At 42.3% G+C, this 9,048-nt stretch overlaps 1 pseudogene; it reads right to left on the bottom strand.

The window, feature by feature from the left end:
- Positions 1 to 3,932: 3,932 nt before the first annotated feature.
- On the bottom strand, positions 3,933 to 4,176 carry LOC143282586 (small nucleolar RNA U3; annotated as a pseudogene).
- Positions 4,177 to 9,048: the final 4,872 nt, after the last annotated feature.

Here is a 9,048-nt window from a genome sequence, read left to right as displayed (position 1 = left end):
AACACCAATGCCAACCTTGTCCGAGTGATCGAATAAATGTACAACAAGGCCAGAAGCGCTGTACACCTGAATTGGAACAAGGGAGACTAGTTCCGCACTACGATTAGAGTGAGTCAGGGATGCCTACTATCGCCCACCCTTTCAATGTCTCCCTGGAGAAGATGCCTTGAAAGAATATGAAGGCATAGTTTCCACTGGGGGACGATCACTATTCTGCGTTTCGCTGATGACACTAATGGTCTTGCAGGAAATGAGCATAACTTGGTAAGCTTCGTGGAACATCTGGACAAAGCGGTTTCTGCATTCGACATGGAAATTAGCGCCGAAAAAACTAAACTCATGACCAGCAGCATCCCGGGTACCACTTCAGACATCAAATTTCTAAACAGTGAAGGCGTTCGAATACCTTGGCTCCTTCATATCAGACGAAGGTTCAAAACGTGAGTTTGTGGTAAGGATCACACAAACAAGAGCTGCGACAGCAAGATTCCAAACTACCTGGAGAGACAAGAATCTCAACCTGCGCGCCCAAATCCACCTACTTCACTCCTTCGCCTTGTCAGTCTTCCTCTGTGCCTCCGAATCTTGAACACTCCCAGCAGACATGAAAATAAAGATCCTGGCAACAAAAATGACATTCTACAGGAAGATCGTGGGCATCCACTACACTGATCATTGAACAAACCAAAAGGTCCGCAGCAAATTTCAACAAGCAATAAGACCTCACGATGACCTCCTCGCAGTTATCAAGAAATGGATAATGAAGTGGTACGAACATGTTTCCAACCAAGGACTTGCAAAGGCAATCTTGCAAGGGACAGTTAGAGGACGCTGCAGACAAGCAAGACAGAGGAAGTGGTGGATATGTTATATCCAAGAATGGACATGAGTGAACCTGGTAGAATACCAGAGAGCAGTAGAGGACATTTGAAGGAAAGTGGTGGTGCTGTCTTTACTGGTGCCCGAACGATATTAACAGACGTCAAAGGATATGAGAACGTGAAGGCGAAGATTAAAACGGCACGGAGCAGAACAAGCATTCCGAAGAGGGCTTGTGCTGAGATAAACCCCGACATAACTCACCAAACAAATGGACGCAAAACAAGATGCGGGAAGAACTACTTCCTTGAGGGAGATGCTGCTGAAGGTGTAACAATGCCAGCGCGGAGACCAGGACTGGCAGGTGTGCACACTTCGCGAGGACACGGACAGCCTTCCCTATACTACGTTTGTAATGAGTGTGAGACATCCCTCATCATTATGGTCGTTATCGTCATTATCAACAACAGACTGGTCCACTTCACGGTGAGGGAAGAGCGATGGTATAAAAGGAAGGAGAGATGAAGCTTTACTACGGCCTCACACTGCCTCAGGTCATCAATCATGGGATGGTAATCATCATCATCACTGTCAGTCTTTCTGCATTCCGAAGATAAGACTTAGGCAGGGACAGCAACTGGTAAAGGTTGTCAATGAGAATGCTGCTGGGAGAGGGGGAGGGGGCTGTGTGTGTGTGTGTGTGTGTGTGTGTGTGTGTGTGTGTGTGTGTGTTCGTGTGTGTGTGCGCACGCGTGTGTGTGTGTGTGTGCGCGCGCGCGCGCGCGTGTGTGTGTGTGTGTGTGTGACAGAGAGAGAGAGAGAAAGACAGGCAGGCAGACAGGAAGGGACTGAGAGAAAGGGAGATAGATTTAGAGATGTCAAGAAAGAGAGACGGAGAAATATAGAGAGACATACAGAGAAATAGAGAGAGAGTGAAAGAGAGAGAGATAGAGGCAAAGAAGAACTGTGACTGAGAGAGAGAGAGAGGCTGAAAAAGACTGAGACTGCAATATGCAGAAATATACATAGTGGGACAGAGAGAGAGAAAGAGACAAACAGAACGAACCACACACACACACACACACACACACACACACACACACAGAGAGAGAGAGAGAGAGAGAGAGAGAGAGAGAGAGAGAGAGAGAGAATGAATGAATGAATGAATGAATGAATCTTTATTTTCCAACGGTGAAGATATTAGCACTTAGGCCGACTTACACATCTGCCGTTGTTCTAAGAGACACACAAACATGTACGCATATAAATGTAGTTATACCGAATACTTAATACATGTATAATGTGCGAGTATAACACACACACACACACACACACACACACACACACACACACACACACACACACAGAGAGAGAGAGAGAGAGAGAGAGAGAGAGAGAGAGAGAGAGCACTGAACAGTGAAAACTGAAAATGAACACAAATATGTTTAATGTCATTAGCTGCATAGCTCTGGTGACATGGGAAGAGCATATAAGAACAATAATGGTGCGATCCAAATATTAAAAAAAAGAAACAGAAAAATAAACCAACAAATTTTGAATGAAATAAACTAACAAGTGATACACGACTTCACTTCCACAGATTACTGTTCTTAAAGATTAAAAGTTCCTGGGACATGGAGGTGCCTTCTTTTCCAGTCATTCGACTCCACAGTTTGAACAATACAAGGAAAACAAAATACATATCATCATATACTAAATATTTTAGCATGTAACATAGGAACAGATCATATTTATGCATTTAAGCAAACTGACCATCCAAATGTCACCCTTACTTTTGATTTATACTTTTTCCCCTTAGAACCCTCTAGAATTCTTAATTAAGTATTTGGAGCAATAGTTGATTTTTCGCGTATATTTACTTCATCGGAAACGTATTTGGCAAGTGAGAGTATCATATCTTCATTTATTTCCTGACCTCAGTTTGCTGAACAGATCTTTACTCTATGCTGAAGCTGTGTTGATTAGAGTACAGTTGATATATATATTTTTTTTTTGTTTCATATATTTTTTGCATTTAAACATGAATCATTTTCATCTTCTGGGCTTTCGTCACACGTTGCTGTTTCGTCTATATTGAACCGTCTTCTGTTGGAGAGAGAGAGAGAGAGAGAGAGAGAGAGAGAGAGAGAGACAGAGACAGAGACAGAGACAGAGAGAAGGGTGAAATTCGAAAGAACAGCTGGCAAACACATCCATCAACATGGGTTCTTATCAGGTGTTGAGAAAACAGTTCAAGCCCATCAGTGCCTTCTTTCATGTGATCTTGAATGGTGTCAAGAGTCTGTGTGAAGATCTGCTGTTTTACAACATGGCCTGATCGCCCTGTATCAATTTAACGAAGGGGTATAGATGTATTTATGTGGAGAGATAATCTATCAGATATTCACTGCTTTTAACGTACATATGCGGTAATCTTTTAAAGCAGAAACTAAAGAAAATGATAATCATAAACATATAAACAATAAAATTAATGAAAAACTATGCTAACAGATATACAAACAAACACATGAATGAATACACTATCAAATTATAAAACTAATTAAGTGCGTTGTCTTCTTTCTTTTTTCTGTGTTTGAAGGCTGTTGCTAATATTCACTCGTATCTACGAGTGGGATTTTACGGTATTTTTAACCGCGTGATGTAGGCAGTCATACTCGGTTTTCCAAAGGAATAAATAAAGTAGAGAAAGACTATACACATTATTATCCTCTCCACACCGTTGTTTTCCCCGATGTGTTTTCTTCTCAGCTCCACCCCCCACGGACCCTGCATGCGGTGAAATAGAGTCACGCCAAATCGCACCTCACGTCAGGTTTTCAAGCATGCCTGCTCTCTGCAGGGATTTGGATTCAGGCTTGATTACATTCAGCGCAACAAGTATCTGTCTGCAAACGGACCCGCAAACCTAATATAGTCCCCGCAGGTAATCACAAGATGAATACTTGCATTCATCGACCGGTCAGCAGACTGGCTCAGACAAGGGGCACCATTTCAGGACTCAGTGATTGTATAGTCTGGGAAGGAACACAGTTTCAGTAGCTCAAGGAGGCGTCACTGCGTTCGGACAAATCCATATACGCTACACCACATCTGCCAAGCAGATGCCTGACCAGCAGCGTAACCCAACGCGCTTAGTCAGGCCTTGAGAAAAAAGAAAAGAAAAAAGGAACGTTCATCAATGGCAGAGGACTGACCATCAGAGCCTACAGTCAGTCCTGCCCGCTTCGCGCTCAGAAGGGGTGGCTGTCTCTCCTCATCACGGGGTACGGTCCTGTCAGTGTTACCTGACATCTCGGCAGAACATACTTTTGAAGTGATCCCTAAAAGTATGATCTTGAAGGAACACAAAAAAGTTACAACGGAATTGGTTTTCCTCGATCAACTCATAGAGCGCACATAATTATTTACTTGTATCTCTCACAACAGCACAATTCTTGTCTGTCTACAACAGTCTGCGCACAGCAGCAATCCCCTCATCTGTCATGTATCACAGCTGTAAATGCCGTCAAAGGAAAACAAAAACAAGAGTGTGATGAATGGGTACGTCCAAACAAACTATACCAGGTGTGATGAATGGGCACGTCCAAACAAACTATACCAGGTGTGATGAATAGGTACGTCCAAACAAACTATACCAGGTGTGATGAATGGGCACGTCCAAACAAACTATACCAGGTGTGATGAATAGGTACGTCGAAAAAAACTATACCAGGTGTGATGAATGGGTACGTCTAAACAAACTATACCAGGTGTGATGAATAAGTACGTCCAAACAAACTATACCAGGTGTGATGAATAGGTACGTCCAAGCAAACTATACCAGGTGTGATGAATGGGTACGTCCAAACAAACTATACCAGGTGTGATGAATAGGTACGTCCAAACAAACTATACCAGGTGTGATGAATAGGTACGTCCAAACAAACTATACCAGGTGTGATGAATAGGTACGTCCAAACAAACTATACCAGGTGTGATGAATGGGTACGTCCAAACAAACTATACCAGGTGTGATGAATGGGTACGTCCAAACAAACTATACCAGGTGTGATGAATAGGTACGTCCAAACAAACTATACCAGGTGTGATGAATAGGTACGTCCAAACAAACTATACCAGGTGTGACAAACTATACCAGGTGTGATGAATAGGTACGTCCAAACAAACTATACCAGGTGTGATGAATGGGTACGTCCAAACAAACTATACCAGGTGTGATGAATAGGTACGTCCAAACAAACTATACCAGATGTGAAAAATAGGTACGTCCAAACAAACTATACCAGGTGTGATGAATAGGTACGTCCAAACAAACTATACCAGGTGTGATGAATAGGTACGTCCAAACAAACTATACCAGGTGTGATGAATAGGTACGTCCAAACAAACTATACCAGGTGTGATGAATGGGTACGTCCAAACAAACTATACCAGGTGTGATGAATGGGTACGTCCAAACAAACTATACCAGGTGTGATGAATAGGTACGTCCAAACAAACTATACCAGGTGTGATGAATAGGTACGTCCAAACAAACTATACCAGGTGTGACAAACTATACCAGGTGTGATGAATAGGTACGTCCAAACAAACTATACCAGGTGTGATGAATGGGTACGTCCAAACAAACTATACCAGGTGTGATGAATAGGTACGTCCAAACAAACTATACCAGATGTGAAAAATAGGTACGTCCAAACAAACTATACCAGGTGTGATGAATAGGTACGTCCAAACAAACTATACCAGGTGTGATGAATAGGTACGTCCAAACAAACTATACCAGGTGTGATGAATAGGTACGTCCAAACAAACTATACCAGGTGTGATAAATAGATACGTCCAAACAAACTATACCAGGTGTGACAAACTATACCAGGTGTGATGAATAGCTACGTCCAAACAAACTATACCAGGTGTGATGAATGGGTACGTCCAAACAAACTATACCAGGTGTGATGAATATGTACGTCCAAACAAACTATACCAGGTGTGATGAATAGGTACGTCCAAACAACCTATACCAGGTGTGATGAATGGGTACGTCCAAACAAACTATACCAGGTGTGATGAATAGGCATGTCCAAACAAACTATACCAGGTGTGATGAACGGGTACGTCCAAACAAACTATACCAGGTGTGATGAATAGGTACGTCCAAACAAACTATACCAGGTGTGATGAATAGGTACGTCCAGACAAACTATACCAGGTGTGATGAATATGTACGTCCAAACAAACTATACCAGGTGTGATAAATAGGTACGTCCAAACAAACTATACCAAGAGCAGATAATAGTAACTCTTCTTGTCTGAACATAAAAATACAAGAAAAACAGAAAATGATCGAAATGATCACCACCCGAATAAATTCCCTGCTCGCAATCCATTGTAGACAGCAACAAAACAACGTCTTCCACGTCCGTGTCATACAAGTCACGCTTGTCTCAAAGACAAACAACACAGATATTCTATATGTTGTAGTTACTACAGAAATACGTGGGACAGACCTGGCCAATCAATAATATCTTCCTAATGAGCAGTGATAGCCCGGTGAGACTAGCAAACAATGCAGCAGGATTAGCTTGGTGAGGGCTACCATTCCTAACGACAGTTGTGCACGCCCTTGTGGGCAAAACGAAGGTTATTAAAACAGCCATGGTGAATGACAATGGTGAGGCGGTGATGAGGTGTGATGAATAGGTACGTCCAAACAAACTATACCAGGTGTGATGAATAGGTACGTCCAAACAAACTATACCAGGTGTGACAAACTATACCAGGTGTGATGAATAGGTACGTCCAAACAAACTATACCAGGTGTGATGAATGGGTACGTCCAAACAAACTATACCAGGTGTGATGAATAGGTACGTCCAAACAAACTATACCAGATGTGAAAAATAGGTACGTCCAAACAAACTATACCAGGTGTGATGAATAGGTACGTCCAAACAAACTATACCAGGTGTGATGAATAGGTACGTCCAAACAAACTATACCAGGTGTGATGAATAGGTACGTCCAAACAAACTATACCAGGTGTGATAAATAGATACGTCCAAACAAACTATACCAGGTGTGACAAACTATACCAGGTGTGATGAATAGCTACGTCCAAACAAACTATACCAGGTGTGATGAATGGGTACGTCCAAACAAACTATACCAGGTGTGATGAATATGTACGTCCAAACAAACTATACCAGGTGTGATGAATAGGTACGTCCAAACAACCTATACCAGGTGTGATGAATGGGTACGTCCAAACAAACTATACCAGGTGTGATGAATAGGCATGTCCAAACAAACTATACCAGGTGTGATGAACGGGTACGTCCAAACAAACTATACCAGGTGTGATGAATAGGTACGTCCAAACAAACTATACCAGGTGTGATGAATAGGTACGTCCAGACAAACTATACCAGGTGTGATGAATATGTACGTCCAAACAAACTATACCAGGTGTGATAAATAGGTACGTCCAAACAAACTATACCAAGAGCAGATAATAGTAACTCTTCTTGTCTGAACATAAAAATACAAGAAAAACAGAAAATGATCGAAATGATCACCACCCGAATAAATTCCCTGCTCGCAATCCATTGTAGACAGCAACAAAACAACGTCTTCCACGTCCGTGTCATACAAGTCACGCTTGTCTCAAAGACAAACAACACAGATATTCTATATGTTGTAGTTACTACAGAAATACGTGGGACAGACCTGGCCAATCAATAATATCTTCCTAATGAGCAGTGATAGCCCGGTGAGACTAGCACACAATGCAGCAGGATTAGCTTGGTGAGGGCTACCATTCCTAACGACAGTTGTGCACGCCCTTGTGGGCAAAACGAAGGTTATTAAAACAGCCATGGTGAATGACAATGGTGAGGCGGTGACAGCCTTAATGCTGTCTTGTTGCTGCTGACAGTAATGATGCAAATGGCTATCGCACCCCAGCAGTGATGCGGACTGCTGTTAGTGAAGCAGCAGTCTGTACAATCTGGTCCATTGTCCGTCCTTCTGTAGCTCCTATTTCCGCACGTTGACATCTTTATGCAGGCATTTTCCACCAGATCACACAACACAGCGGGCTTTGACAGGCTTGGCGAACCGCACGTGTCTCCTGTCCGTGAGCTCAGACGGTGTCAACCGTTTATCTTGAGTTTTGACTGGCATGACCCAAAATCATTACCATTAGCATTTCTAATCATGACCATCATCATTGTCATCATCATCATCAACAGCATCATTTCGTTTCCTGATCAAGACAGACCTGCCTATAAATATGATTAGTTTATTTTGTGCATGCCTGCTTGAAAGCATTTATAGCCCACATCGTGTGATCAGTACTGCCCCCTCTTTCAACCAGGAAGTGTCATAGCTACATAGAAGAATGCATGAAAACGCGTCTACACATTATTTTGTGTTAATGTTTGGGGTTTTTTTGAAAGCCGGGTGAGGTTTATAGTTTCAGACAAAATGCCAAAGCTTTTATTGTGCAGAAAAAATTGGAAAGATATTCTAACTTAAAAGAACAGAGGAGATACGATAGATGACATGCTGCATGAAACGAAAGAGTATTATTAGAATTTGTATAGGGAACAGGAAATAAAAGATGTCAAATCAAAAACATAATTTATGTTGATTTTACTAATTCGTCTAAATCAACAGAGACTGAAGCAAACGTCTTTGAGGAAAACACCCATTACTGCTTCAAAGGGAGTTATGTTAACGTTGGAAGAGGCATCACGAGCACTAAGAAACATGTAAAACGGAAAACGTCCAGGAAGATACTGAATGACAGTTGAAGTGTTCAATATGTTTTCATTGACAGCATACATAACATATTGCTGGGAGAGGGGGGCTGAGAGAGAGAGAGAGAGAGAGAGAGAGAGAGAGAGAGAGAGAGAGAGAAGACAAGACAAGACAAGACAATGGTTTATTTGTTAGGCCTCCGGCCCATAACAAAGGAGTGGGCCACTAACAAAAATATCACATTATGAATCAAATAGTGTGAACAACTTATCAATGCGCATGTGACTCTTGCAAGCTCTCTCTCTCTCTCTCTCTCTCTCTCTCTCTCTCTCTGTCTCACACACACACACACACACACACACACACACATTATCTCTCTCTCTCTCCTCTCCCCTCCCTCAAACACATGCACGCGCGCATATACACCCCCACATACACGATCGC

This window comes from Babylonia areolata, chromosome 5 (genome assembly GCF_041734735.1).
Source record: "Babylonia areolata isolate BAREFJ2019XMU chromosome 5, ASM4173473v1, whole genome shotgun sequence".
NCBI lineage: Eukaryota > Metazoa > Mollusca > Gastropoda > Neogastropoda > Buccinidae > Babylonia > Babylonia areolata.
Note: the sequence above shows the minus strand (reverse complement) of the source record. Positions and strands in the feature narration are given on the sequence as shown.